At 35.1% G+C, this 15630-nt stretch overlaps 1 long non-coding RNA gene across 1 annotated transcript; it reads left to right on the forward strand.

The window, feature by feature from the left end:
• Positions 1–13002: 13002 nt before the first annotated feature.
• On the forward strand, positions 13003–13839 carry LOC113337028. Its single transcript, XR_003354091.1, has 2 exons — positions 13003–13320; positions 13419–13839. It is a non-coding gene; the product is annotated as an uncharacterized LOC113337028 (long non-coding RNA).
• Positions 13840–15630: the final 1791 nt, after the last annotated feature.

The raw sequence follows: 15630 nt of genomic DNA on the forward strand, positions 1-15630 counted from the left end.
CCCCCCCCCCCCCACACACACACACACTCACACACATACACAAACAAACAAGTTAGCGGTTAATCATTTAATAAACATGGCATAAATCATCTCTTTAATGGTTATGTTCTTACGTTCGACTATACCATTAGACTATGATGAATAAGAAGGTGCAATATCATGAATAATGTTATTCAACAAGTAAAGTTCTCCTATATGAATTTCATATTTTCCATCATGTTTAGACCTAACCAATTTAGTGGTAATATATACTTCGCTTACAATTTCAAGTTTATACTCTTAAGGCTTTTAAAGCATCATCCTTACCCCTAAGCAAGTATGCAAGAGAGTACCTCGTACAATCATCTATGAAAGTTATAAACCAACTTTTACCACCTTAGTTTGGGTTGATTCATGTCATCTAGGCCTAACTGAATTAATTTTAAGGGCTTAGACTTACTCTGAACAATTTTGATTCTACAAAGATATAACTTTTGTGTTCAATATCCAAACTAAATCTGGGTATGCGGCCTACGCTAGCAAGTTTGTACATTGACTTACCGTGAAAACACTCAAAGACACAAAACAAAGCACAAGAAACAATTATCTTCTTTTCATCAAAATATCCTATAAGCTTATATAAACCCTAAGTATTATAACCGTTGCCTAAAAAATCACTTCCCTTCGTTATAATAATTTTTCTAGATTCAATTAATATCTCATATGTTTTACCATCTACAACAAAACAAGATACAAGATTCTTGCATATGCCTGGAACATGAATACTTCATTCAATGTAAAAATATTACAGATATGATCTTCCGCTCGACCTTTCCCTTTTGTGCAACCTATGTCGCAGATGAGTTACTCATACAGAGTTTCTCGACATCCCCTATCCTCTGATAGGAGGTGAACAAGTCTTTTTTTAACCAAACATGCTTAGTGTCTCTAGAGTCCACCCACCAGTCTCTCACATTGGTTATTAAAATAACTTCCAACATCATGCCACTGAACTCGCTCTAGTTTGTTTCAACTAAATTAGCATTAACTTTCTACTTATTAAGATTTTTATGTTGTCTACAATTTATTGTCGTATGGCTAGGAATTCTATAAACATGACAATCACCCTTAATTAAAGTAATGCCAGATTCAGGTTTACGAACCATACCTTTCTTATGAAGACTACTCTTAGAGTTGTGTTTGATGTTCTCACCTTTGTCATGTTTGGAAGACTTGTGTTCATCCACATGCGCCTGTTAGCCATGTCCCTTTCAAGTTTCATGTCACAATCTTCGTTTATACTTTGATTAGGGAGATGGTAATTTCCCAATGACCTAATACACCACATCTCACAAACCTTAGTTCCGAATCGGAAAATAAAATATGAGTTTTGAAGATAACATCTAGATATAAAAACTTCGTTTGAATCATCATATCAAAAAACTCATAGTTACCCCAAAAAAACTAATTTAGTCAACAACAAATTTCTGCTCGTCAAAATTTTTCAGGAACATTTCTCTGTTTGTAAAATATCAAAAAATTACTTTCACAACTCCAAAATTCTGAAATTTTACATGGGTAACTATCAAGATGTCTACTGCATTAGGTCAAAAGGGTTCATCGAAATTCATTTTAGGTTAAGAGATAAATTTTAAACTCTATAGATGACAAAAAATTCGTTTTTATTTTTCACTCCACAATTAACATCCATGATTATTACAAACTCTAATGTCTTAAGATTGTTGGGTGCAATAAAAAAAAAATGAAAAAATCAATTAAATTTTTGTTTGTTACTTATCTCCTTTGTAATGGAAGTGATCAATTTGACGAAACAGATGAGTTCCCGGATCTCCGCAACAGCCACATGGAAAAACTTTGGAAAACAGAGTGAGTCACTTGTTCAACACGTTTTCCTTAACACATTAGCGCCCGACTACACTTAAGAGTGATGCTATAACCCTCACAAGACGGATATTTGCAGGATAAAACACCCTACTACACCTACTACTAGCATATGTAGTTAATGCTCATCTTGAGCGCAACTCCGAAACAAACGTTAAGGAAAAACCACGAACGCTTAAGAAAACAATAGAAAATATTGTTCCTTGGGTCTCTTTAAAAAATAGAAAAACCCTTTTTCCCTTGGATTTCTATATGTCTACAGAAGTAGAGAAACCTTGTTTATATAATCGACTAATTCAACTTAAGAAAAGAAACTTCCAAATATGGGACTAAAAGTTTATATATTCTCTTAAAACAACTTAATATTAAAACATTTCCTATCTGGGAATAATAAATTTTCATTCATAGGGAAAAACTAAAATTTATTTATTTAATTTAAAACATAAAATATTATATATATACCGTCATTCCAAAACAAAATCAGAGAGATATGGGTTTTAATGAAATATATCGTCTTGGTTCTGTAAACAGAGGACATAAACAAAGAGATTTAACTATGAAATGTCTTTAATTGGTGAGTTTTATTTATTTCTTGAAAGTGAGAAAGTTGAAGGAGAGTGGGAGAAATAAGCAATAAATTCAACCACTCAACCATTGAGAAGAATTATTATTCAATTTGGACGCAAACAAAGTAAATCATCACCAAGAAAACTCAAATTCATACATAGAGATCGAAGAACAAAATAGAGCAAAACCCAAATCTCAACAGGTAAATTTTAACTTGTTTTATGATTTGACGAACAATTTTTTTGTGTTTGTGAATTTGAACAAAGGGTTTTTTTATTTATTGTTTGATTTAATTTTTTATATTTTGTAGGATTTTTTGCGTGATCATAATGAGAATTAATGGAACAGAGTAACCATCTACGAATGGTGTGTGGTTGATTTATGCAGTTGTAGGTCTAAGAAATAAGGTTGCAACAACTAGAGACGCCGTCGTCACCACCGCCACCACCATGTCAAAAGCTCAACTCATAGAAAGAGTCCTGTAAACTATGACAGGGGTAGTTTTGAGGAGCATTTATCAAGGATACGGCAAATGGTATCAGAGTCACAGCTACATTCAAGGTTCAAGTCATGAAAGAGGCACCAAAAAATAAGTACTAGTAATAGAATGGGGCAGCAAAGAAAAACAATTATCATCGAACTTATGTCAACCGAGTAGGCAGCATCCTGCCAGAGTCATCAGCATGTAGTACGTTATGATGCTAATGGTGAAGCCATTTGCAGTTAATTTTGCATGGTTAAGTTGAATGAATTATTTTTGTTAACTTGTAAAAATGAAAAGTGGTGTAGTAATAATGAAATATAGATTCCGAAAGCTAAGTTATGGATACATTCATTTGTAAAATATATCATTTTTAATATGATTTTACTTTTGGTTACTATGATTTAATGTTTTAAAGAACTACCTTGGTATAGTCACGATCAGAGGTTTAAAAAGAAAATTATCCGTATTTTCTAACGAAAATTATATTCTGACAAATTAAAATATACAGTAAGATGTGGGCGTTCTTTGATGGGGGCATGAGGGACAAATCAGGAGTTGACATGTGTTTTTCATATTAATTGATTCCAACAAATTTTGTTTCCAAAAAAACAAGACAAGTTTATTTTTTGAGAAAATATTGGTTATCTTAATTGCTTATATTTTATCTTTGATATTTTTGGAAGCAAAATTAGTTGAATCAATTAATATAAAAAACACATGTCAACTCCTGATTTGTCCCTCATGCCCCCATCAAAGAACGCCCACATCAAAAATTTATCCAAAAACTTTATATATTGATAGTCCATATATTAATAAAAAATTATGATCTCAACTTGGGAAAGTTATAACTAGTAATAACCTTCGCATCTTAATATTAATAGATTTTTCTAGTCCCGTCATAAGAAATACCTCCATATATTAATATAATTGACATTATTATCTAAACTTATAGATCTTGTTACATCAAAATTTAAGATCAAATAATATATTTATCTATAGATTTGTGAGAAAATGATGTAAGTTTTTGGATTGTTATCACATCTTTTGATTCACGGATGCGTAACACCTCATTGCTATGAGATCTTTGTCGAAACCAAAACATTTTCAACTTGTCGAGCATATTTAATACTTCTTGGCATGAAACTTTTGGTATCTCTGTGCTATCATCATCAGGATTATGTCCCTCCGCTTCTTGTCTAATTTCATCTCGGTTGAAGCAAACACGACTCGTATTTGTGTATTGGAACTACAAAAATGTATATACATCATATATATTATTTACATATTTTAAATTAGCAAAATAAAATATTTTTTCAATTGAAATCGAGGGATGCTTTGTTCTTTGAAAATGTTTTTCCATTGAAATGCGAATCTCGTAAGAGAGGTGTTGATCCCCTACATGTCCCATCAATCAGTCAGACTTTACCTTTAGAGGAAGATGAAGTAGATATTGATCCTAGGAGAAGTAAAAGGACTGGAGCCAAAACCTCTGTTGGATCTGACTTCGTAACCTTCCTAGCCGAGACTGTTCCTCATACTTTTAAAGAATCCATGTCTTCTTCTGAATCTCCATGGTGGAAATAGTCTTTTATTAGTGAAATGGAATCCATCAAAGAAAATGATACGTGGGAGATGGTAGATTTACCTTCAGGGTGTAAAGCATATGATGTAAATGGGTCTTCAAGAGGAAACTTAACGTAGATGGAACTGTTGAAAAATACAAGGCGAGGTTAATAGCTAAAGGCTATAAACAAAAGGAAGGTGTAGATTTCTTTGCCACTTACTCACATGTTACGATAATTACTTCGATTAGGATGTTAATTGCTATAGCTGCGGTTCATAACCTAGAGATACATCAAATGGATGTTAAGACAGCTTTTCTAAATGTCGAATTAGATGAAGAAATCTACATGGAAAAACCTGAGGGATTTGTAGTGAAAGGTTGTGAAAAGAAAGTTTGTAAACTGAAAAAATCTTTCCATGGATTGAAACAAGCACCTAAAGAATGGAATGATAAATTTGATAGTGTAATGTTTTTTAGTGGTTTTAAGATCAATGAATCTCACAAGTGTGTCTACACTAAACTTGTGAATGATGCCTTTGTGATCGTATGCTTGTATGTTGATGATATGCTTATACTTGGTACAAACATGGATGTAATTAATTCCACTAAGAGCATTCTAAATGAGAATTTTGACATGAAAGACTTAGGCCCCGCAGATGTAATCTTAGGGATGAAAATTAGAAGAAATTCTAACGGTTATAGTCTTAGTCAATCTCATTATGTTGAATCTGTACTTAGAAAATTCAATCATTTTGATTGTAAACCTGCTTATACTCCGTATGATCCTTGTAGTGGACTCAAAAAGAATAAGCGTAGTGGATTTTCACAACTTGAATACTCACGAGTTATAGAAAGTCTGATGTATTTGATAAATTGTACTAGGCAAAACATTGCTTATGTTGCGAGTAGGTTAAATAGGTACACTAGTAATCCAGGGAAGGAACATTGGAATGCACTTTTCAGAATGTTGAGGTATTTGAAATACACGTTGACCTTTTGTTTGAATTATTAAAGGTAACCTGCCGTCCTTGAGGGATTTTTTGACGCAAACTGGATAGCAGACTCAAAGGAGTCAAAGTCTACGAGTGGACATGTTTTCACTCTAGCAGGTGGGGCTGTTTCTTGGAAAAGTTACAAACAAACTTGCATAGCTCGATCCACTATATAATCCGAGTTTATTGCGTTAGATAAAGCAGGAAAGGAAGCCGTCTGGCTAAGATGTTTTTTAGAAGACGTTCCTCTCTGGTATAGGCCTGTGCCAGCTATATCTATAATTGTGATAATCAAGCTGCTATAGCAAATGCTAAAAAAAACTACTATAATGGGAAGTCTATACATATTCGTAAAAGACACGATACCCTGAAAAAACTAATATCAAAAGGCGTTATTTCCATTGAATGGGTAAAGTGCAAGGAGAATATCGCGGACCTTTTGAGAAAGGTTTGTCTAAGGAGATAGTTAGTAATGCATCAAGGGGGATGGGGCTAAGGCTCATTAAATACACTTGCCATGAAGGATATTCAACCTTGCTGACTAGAGATCCCAGGATCAAGGTTTTGAATGAGACAACTAATTTATGGTGGGTCAAGGTAAACACTATCAGAGAATTTCATTCCATGTCCTTCCTTATGGTATAGATGTGAAAGTCTGACTACATGTGAAGGATGACTTTTAACTAAGTCTTAATGAGTTTTATAGTTTAAATTTAAGATTGAAGTTGGGGGGTAGCAGTAAACATTCTTGATGGAACTCACCTATATGAATGCAGAAGTGAGTCGCTTCCTATGAGAATAGAGCTTATTGTCAGAGCATTCTGATAAAAGGGATATGTCCAAGGCCAAAATGGATACAACGACATGAACTTGACAGGTCCTAGAGAGATATCATGCGTGGTTATTATCGCGGATTACACCAAATGATGGCAGTTCAAGACATCACGTTCACTTTCCATCATGTAGTTCCGGCAATTTCTCACTAAGCAAAGGTTCAAGACCTCATGGACACCTCTTGCCTATAGTGGTATTTCTCGCTTTTCGTTTTCTAATTTTATCGGTATTTCATTCATGTGGGGGATTGTTGGAGAAAATGAGTTTTATTTTCTTGATTTTATAATCTAGGTGAGAATGGAACTTAGGACCATAGAGTCTCAAAGCTTACTTACTCATTTTCTTATGAGTGAATGAAATAGGACCTTTAGTCCCATATAGGGTATAACTAAAGATGAGCTCCACTATTTAAGTATTCCATTATGGATAGTTATACAAACAATGTGGGTGGAACGAGTGGGAAAAATAATACTTGTTTCCACTAAGGCTTGAGCTTAGGGCTCGGGCTCGTGCTTGCGCCGTGGACATAGTCAACCAAGACTTATCTTTTTGGACAAAATTCTTTTGAATTATTTCCTTAAATATTTTAATATCAAATAAATTTTATCTTTAACATGGGGGGCGTCTGATCCGAAGAGGATTTATTTATTTCCGTTTTTATTTGATGACGACATAATGTGCAGTTATATTTTGTCCGTTTAAAAAAAAACTTTTATTAATTAGAATTTATTTCTGTTATTACTTCGGATTTTATTCCCATTAATACGCATTAACTACACATTATTTTCGACCTTCTCTCTTATCCCCTATATAAACTAAACGATTTCTTCATTCCAAAGTGTGTCCAGAAGAAGCTACTATCCTTCTTCTATTCGTTTTTTTCCCTCTGTGTGGTCTTTTAATTCTGTGGCATTGTTGTTAAGTTCGTAAGAGTGGCAAGTATTATAGTGCTTATAGTATTTGCAACAGATAATTTTATCCTGAATACGACTTCACCACAGGGTATAGACATCACTCATTATTGAGACGTACCGGTGAACTATCGTGTTAAGGACAATTTGATGATCAAGTAGCTCTGTCCTCTGTTCATGAATTTCATCGAGCGTTTATTTCAGCTTTCAGAAATTTATTCTTAACATCTTTAGTTTCAGGTATTTTATTGTTGCAGTTCCGACGAAGGTACCGCACTTACAAACTGGTATTCTAATGAAGTGCATGAAAATTAAGCTCATATCATCATGCATGATAAATCTCATTCAAACGTGCTTTCTATACAAACAAACCAAGAAATTGGCACGCGAATTTCACGGAAATGGTGCATGTGATATGTGGTGGGCATGGCCACTGTCACTGTGCATAAAATGGACCATGCACCTCTGGATGTGACTATGAATAGTTTATCATAACACATCATATGAAAATGCAAAGATGGCCTTTTTGGCTCTCCTATTTGATGTCACTAATTTAAGTGATTTTTTCTTCAGTGTTTCAAATTTGATCGACATTGTTTCAAATCACCAGTGTTTACAAAAGTCTTCCAATTAGACTAATCTGTCATTCACAATATAAATCACCCAGTTGTAATAGTGGACACTTGTGTATACTGTATACTTATCCAAACTATGTCTTAAGTTTTTCTGTAAAACTAAGGCATATCATTTTGAAACCTTTTTTTTTTTTTTTTTATAAGTCAAAAATTGTATTGATATGAAAACAGATATTTACATCATAGAATTTGAGAAAAGAGGTCACAACGACCCCAAAAATTCAAAAACTATTTAAAACAAAAATAAGAAACATTAGGATACTCAATTAAGTTTAACAAAAGAGGACGCCCAACAAAATTGAGTCTCACTCCAAAATCTAAAAAACAACCAGTTTTTGCCATCTTATCAGCTGCAAAATTTGCTTCCCGAAACGTATGCACCAATTGAATAGAATGAAACTTGACTTTAGCTTCATACCATCTCTGTCTTTCAAACCATGGTATATTATCCCCTTACAAAGCAGTTATAACACTCATAGAATCAGTCCTTACAAGCACATCTCTGTAGCCCCATTGAACTGCCCAATCTAAGACAATTAGAATGCTATATAATTCCTCCAAAAAATTAGAAATAACACCAAGGCCAACACACATTGCTCCCACCACTTCACAAGCTGAATTCCTAGCCACCACTCCAGCTCCGGCCACCCCTGGGTTACCTATAGAAGCTCCATCACAGCACAACAAGAGTTGATTTTGCATTGGAGGCTGCCAAAGACACTCAACAGGTTCCAACATATTCACCTTACGGCATTTAACTCTGAAAAAATCCAATATCTCCTGATCTTCAACCCTGTTAAGCATACACCCCCTCATTCTATCTGAGTATTCATTAATGAAATTAAACACACGCTTCTTGAAGAAATTCCAACAAGGTTTCTTCTTCTCATAAACCATCTTATTCCTTTGAAACCACAGTTCTGAACGCACCACCAGATTGGAGACAAGCCACAGATCTTTAACCATTCTACTACAACCTTTTGCTTGTTTATTAGAAGAAATCAAGTTATAACAAGATTTAAGATGAAAAATACCTTCCAACCACTGTCAAGCACGTTTAGCAGAACTACAGCTCCAGAGAGTATGCTCCAAAGACTCCTCCTCAGTCTGACAACACTGCACCGAGAGGGAAGAGAAATCTTGAATCTACTCTTAACTTTGTCCAGAGTTGCACAAGCTCCCCTAACAAATTTCCAATTCTGAGCTGCTAAAGTCGGGTGCACCACCCTCCTCCACAACAGATTTGCTTCAAGAAGCAAAGGATACTTGCTGCGCACCAAATCCCTTGCAACCTTACAAAAAACATTCCCTTTAGATCTGGCATCCAAATTCTCTCATCACTGCCCATATGCCTTCTTGGTAAATTCTCCCTAGCCACACCAGCACTTGCAAGTTCACGCATATGCTCTCCCTCCAAATGCCATTGATTCTGCACTATGATATCACTAACTCTCGCACGTCTGTCAAGGTCATTTCTCTGTAAGACCTCATCCAAAGTTACAGAACCATACCAAACATCAAAAAATAAAGTTGCCCTACCATCACCTATTAAGGATTTAGTATTGCGCATAACTTCAGTGTGCACCCATCGAATCCCCGGCAAAATTGAAGATTTAACTCCTGCCATCTTCAGACGACCATCTCTACAAGTGTATTTCGACTCCAGAAATCTAGCCCAATTCTTCTTAGAAGTTTTAATACTCCACCACAACTTCATGATCAGAGCCTTGTTCATATTACTCAAGCTAGTAAGCCCAAGACCCCCTTCCTTCACCGGACTACAAATCTTGTCATATCCCACCACAAAAGCTTTAGCCAAGTCTGAATCTCCGACCAAAGAAAATTACGAATAACACGGTCACTTTGCTTAATAAATTTAACAGGCCACCTGTACACAACCATGTTATGAATGGCATAGCTTGCAAGGACAAATTTAATAAGCACTACACGATCCTGAAGGGTAAGAATTTTACCTTTATACACCGAGAGATGATCCTTCAACTTATCCACCACATTACTAATATGACTATATTTCACCCTACCAGGAATCACCTTAACTCCCAAATATCTATCTGGAAAGAAAGTAACACCCATGCCTAAGAAATTAGCAATAGCCTGCCTCCTATGCAACGACCCACCTCCAAAATAAATTTTGCTCTTCTCCCTACAAACCCTTTGACCAGACGCCTGTTGATAAACCTATAGCAACCTCAACAAGTTTGTCAGACTCTTCTGATTCCCCTTGCAAAAAATCATAATATCATCAGCATAAAATAAATGAGTTGGAGCAATACCATTACGCTTCACCATATGAGTCATACACTTATTTTGAAAGAGTTTGGTAATGTTCCTACTAAGAACATCCTCAATCAAAACAAAAATAAGAGGAGAAAGAGGATCCCCCTGACGCAAACCTCTATTAATCTTAAAGAAACCCTCCGGACTACCATTGAGAAGAATATAAATTCTAGCAGAACTCAGAATATTGTGAATCCAAGTACACCAACCTTATGAGAACCCATACCTTCGAAAAACCTCCAAAACAAAATGCCAACTAACCGTATCAAAAGTTTGAGAGATATCCATCTTGAGACCTAAGTTTCCATCCTTTATTTTAATGTGGAACTCATTAACCAATTCAGAAGCCAAACTAATATTCTCATGAATGTTCCTCCCTTTCATAAACGCCACCTGCTCCTCCGAGACCAACGTATCCAAGACTTTACCAAGTCTAGTTGCTAGAATTTTGGTAAAAATTTTGAAGAAAAAATTACTTAGACCAATTGGCCTATATTTCTTCAAACTATCAGCCCCTCTCACCTTAGCCAGCAGAAGAATGAGACTAGAATTAGCCCCATTAGGAATAACTTTGGAACTCCAACAATATATAATAGCCTTCTCTAAGTCCTCATGAATTAAATCCCAACAATGCCTATAAAAACACCCTGAGAAACCATCTGGACCTGGAGCACTATCCGCATTCAAATCAAAAACCGCTCCCTTAATTTCATCTAAAGAAGAAATATAATCCAACATCAGCCTTTCCTCATGTGAGATTGAATTATGCTCATACCCAAACAAACTATCCTCAATCGGCTCATCCACTCCATTGAACTTGTTTTCATAATAAGAAACAACATGGTCTCTTAACTGGTCTGGCTCCTTAATAATACACCCCTCCTCATTCACCAACTCCGAAATTGTGTTAGAACTTCTACGAGTCTTAATTGAACTATGAAAATAAGAAGAATTACTCGAACCCTCCAAAATCCATTTATTTCGAGATTTTTGCTTCAACATAATATGTTGCTGCATACGTGCTTCATTAACCAACACCAACGCATCCTTCATCTCATTTCGCTTGAAAGTGTCAAATGGGTCTTCATCAGAATTCCTACAAGCCACTTCAAACCTCAGTTGAGCCTGACTTAGCCTTGCATTCACATTACCAAACACCTGCTGATTCCACACTTTCATAGCCACCTTCAATCTCTTTAGCTTGAAGGGAAAAAAAATCAGGATTACCATACACCGGGGCACTCCAAGAAGCTTCAACCATTCTCATAAAATCTGAATGCGTAAACCACATCTTCTGAATTCTGAAAGGAGCACGTTTCGGTCTAGAAGCCACAAAAGAATAACCAATAAGAGTCGAATGATCAGAAACTTCCCTAGGAAGAGCTTTACACCTCCAATTCGAAAACTTATTTAACCAAGGCTCATTTTGAAACCAAATGCATGGCTGCGCAGTTCCTAGGATCTTATGATTGAGTTGTTTTGGTCCACATATATTGTACCCCATTGAGCCCCAAACGTTTGATCAATCAATAAAAGTTCTTATTTTCTGGCACACCACTTGAATGTGTCTCTACGTGATATTGATGGATTATTTCATGTCACAGATAAGACTCAAAAACATTTAGTATGTTTCCTGTTTAGAAAATCTTCTTAAAAGCCTGTTGCTTGTTTAGAAAATCTTCTTAAAAGCCTATAGGCTCAAGTTGGATATCCAATTGCTTCGATTTGAATTATTTCCTGGAATTTTTAGCAATTTTTCGAAAATAAAAACATACCATCAAACAAAAACACACTGTTGCAAGTTTCTTTTTAAGAACATTAATGATCTGTGTTTGAAATTTTGAAATTTCTCTCCCTATACAAAACCAATTTCCTATCTGAATTCATTCCTTTGTCTGTGCAGTAGCACCATGCACCATAGTTGTTCACCTCAAGACATAATATTGTCATTTCCAACTATTCATCAGCGTCTTATAATGTTCACGTATAATAATACAGCTGGCAGTATATTCTTCTTAGGCCACGTAGACCAGAAATAATGGAGAGCATGTGGTGTTTGGCAAATTGATAGTAGAAGTCATTCTTGGAAATCAGCTTTAAGAAGAAGTGATTCTTAAAAGTCATAAACATTACCCTTAAAAGGTGAGAACTAAAGTAAATTTAATTAACAAAAAAAGTTTTTACTCTTTAGATTTTATGGGCACTTTAAGCTTGTAAAGTGGTTTATCCAACGGAGTATACTTGCTCTCATCAAATAGATGGACTAGAACATCCAACATTATCCTAATTAACATCTCACGTGATAAGTTCAGACTCAATTATAGAATTATTAATCATTTATATAAATATAAAAAAAATAAACAAGATTTATTTTGAATCGGAAACTATAAATTCTTTAAAGATTTTAAAGGTGATAGTAAAAGAATTGATAAACAATCACATCAAGATGTTATATTATGTCATTATGTAATATTATATCATTATATGAGTTTTTACTAAATATCAAAAAGGGCCTTAAAAGAATTGTTAAACTGAATAGTACTATGAAATATTATTTTGTTTATGTAGGATCCAAAGAGATCTTAAAAGAGTTTCCAAATAAATGCAACAAGATAAATTATTATGTGCCGATTCTGGTCCTTAAAAGAGTTGGCCAAACAGAGGCAGTAAAATGGAATATTACGTGTGAATAGATGCCAGATACTCAAGACAGGTCAGCTGTATATTAGGCGATAGAATATGCTGACATGGATCCAGCCAGAGCATCAATCATTGAAGTTCTTTCCTCGTATGTAACCAGAGACAACTCCATTGTTATGTTATTTCATAACAGAGTGAATACAAAGTGAAGAAATTTCTAGAGACAACAAAATCGGAGTGAAATTAAGAGTTTTGATTCTGGGTCTGAATGAATATATCTTCTTGGTTCTGAAAACAGAGGAAAAACAGAGTGATTTAAGCTCTGAAATGTCTTTAATTGGAGGAGAGTTTTATTTTTTTTCTTGACAGTGAGAAAGTTGAAGGAGACTGGGAGAAAGAAGGATAGATTCATCCAATCATTAAAAAAAAAAATTCATTTGGATTCAAACATCATCAAGAAAAAGTCAAATTCACGGACAAATTGAAGAACAGAAAAAAACCCAAATCTCAACAGGTAATTTAATTTATTTTGTTCATTTTATGGACAATTCTTTTGAGCTTTTGATTTTGAAGAAAATTGTTTTTATCTATGATTTGATTTAATTTTTTCAGGATTTGTTGAGTGTTTATAATGGGAATTACTGGAACAGAGTCATCAACTAATGAATCCGCCACCATGAAATCACCAACACCACCGCAACCGGTGGTGGGTGAAGCCCTTGAATTAGTGAAATGTGATTGTTGCGGATTAACAGAAGAATGCACATTAACATACAAATCTAAAGTGAAAGAAAGATATCAAGGAAAATGGATTTGTGGCGAAAATTGCGCCAACCCCAACAACAAATCCAATCCCAAATTCTCTTATTTGTTTGTTTTGATCTACTATTCTCTAACTTAAGCCATGGAAAGGAATGTCCCATGGGGTGTATAGTTTTGCTGTCTTAGTTTTGGAAATGACCAAAGCAATAATTGAGAGTCGGAATTTGTGCAAACTCCTTAATCGAATGTAAATTTCACATTTCAATCTCTACCGATGATTTAATTTAGGAATTATCTAATAAAGGTCGAGATCTAAATATGGAGGATAATGAGATCATCTATCGAATAATCAACCAATTAGAAGAATATGTGAAATATACACTCGTTGGAGGAGTGTGAATAAATTTGGACTCAATAATTGATGTGTGTGTGCATGATTTGGCCAAAAGGTAAGACAGAAAAGTAATTAAAGGCAGTAGGATTTGCACTTTTGAGATCTTCTTCTGCTTTCTTTGTTCTTGCTGCAGAAGCCGAAGATGATGGATGGAATGGATACCTAATTATAATACAGTGAGAAAGAATGTAATGAAACATAGAATAATACTGAAATGACAAAGGTTTGGAGAGGAGGAGGGGTCAGTGATAAGGAGTGTGTAACAAACAATGGGGGCAATGGACCCTCCATCAAACTTTTTTTTTCTGTCGTTGACAGGATATGGTTATTCGTATCAGAATCAGAATTCATTATGGATTTGGAATGATTTGGATTCATCATTTATTGGTGGTTAGAGTCACTGTGGTTTGGAGATAAAGAGACAGAATCATCTTTTGCTTATCTGCATGTTATCTTTAAAGGTTTACAAAATGCCTTCTCTAAGAATAACAACCCCATCACCAAAAACCCCAACCCCTCTGACCAAAGGCCTCTTTGATTCTATTCTTGATGCTTCCTGGTGGTTGTGTGGTGGTTTGCTGTATCAGATAATTACCCATATCAATACCTATATTGATGGCTCATGGCTTATGTACCTTTTAATCTATTCTCTTTGATTGATTAAAAAAAAGAAAAAAGAATACTAATGCAAATGGGCGTATCGGTAGATTTCGATATAGTACTGCAAACCATGAGTGGCGGACAAATCGAGCAGCCCCCAGTGCTGCAATCCAAAAATGCCCTCAATCATTTCAAAGTTCTTCGCCTTTGTGGAAGTTGGTTTACACAACTCTTTTATTATATTGAGCTAAATTATGGAAAAGAGATGACTTGATCGACAAAGTTGATAGTAGGTGGGTGAACCTAACATATAAGCTAGTGATCGGTACTCTATTCGAGTTTAACTCTTAGCTCAAGGTCCATAAGGGTCTCGATTTATAGGGATCACGAGATTCAATAGGAGACATACGTATCTTTCATGGCCCAGGAAAGAAAAGTTACAAAGCAGGAAAATGATGAAATAGGTGAGAAGGGGAATTTCTTTGTTTTATTTACTTTCCTGGATTTTTTTACGTAGCATCCATTCCACATTGATGATTATTTGACAATTTACTGGTAGTGGTAGCAGGTCAAGCTGACCTCATTAACTGCAGATGCAGGTTGTGGAAACTAGATTTTTGCGGACGTTCTAGAGCAGAAGATGTTTGTCCTGCAGGGTGACTGGATTGATGTGAATTTCACCTGGGAATCAGCATCATTAGCCGAGGAAGCTCATTCCCATAGTTGATTGTACTGTTAAAACCGACAATAAAATGAGAATGTATAAAAGTAATTCCGTTGCAGAAACCACTTTACGAGGTTTACAAAAGTACAATAAGACCTAAAAGTTGTAACTTATGAAAATCCAGTAGTCCACCCAAATACAAAGTTTACTATTCTAAGACATGATTCTGAAATAGAAATGTCTTTTATTGATCGAATTCACACTTTGATAATTATGAATTTACAAACATCAAGGCTTACAAAGGGTCTTCTCCCCAACTTAGTCTCTCTCGTACAAAAATTTATCAACCCCTTCTCAACTTATCAAGGTCGCTATTTATAGGCAAAGCTGTGTTAGTGGATTAA

This window comes from Papaver somniferum, unplaced genomic scaffold (assembly GCF_003573695.1).
Source record: "Papaver somniferum cultivar HN1 unplaced genomic scaffold, ASM357369v1 unplaced-scaffold_158, whole genome shotgun sequence".
In the NCBI taxonomy this organism is placed as follows: domain Eukaryota; kingdom Viridiplantae; phylum Streptophyta; class Magnoliopsida; order Ranunculales; family Papaveraceae; genus Papaver; species Papaver somniferum.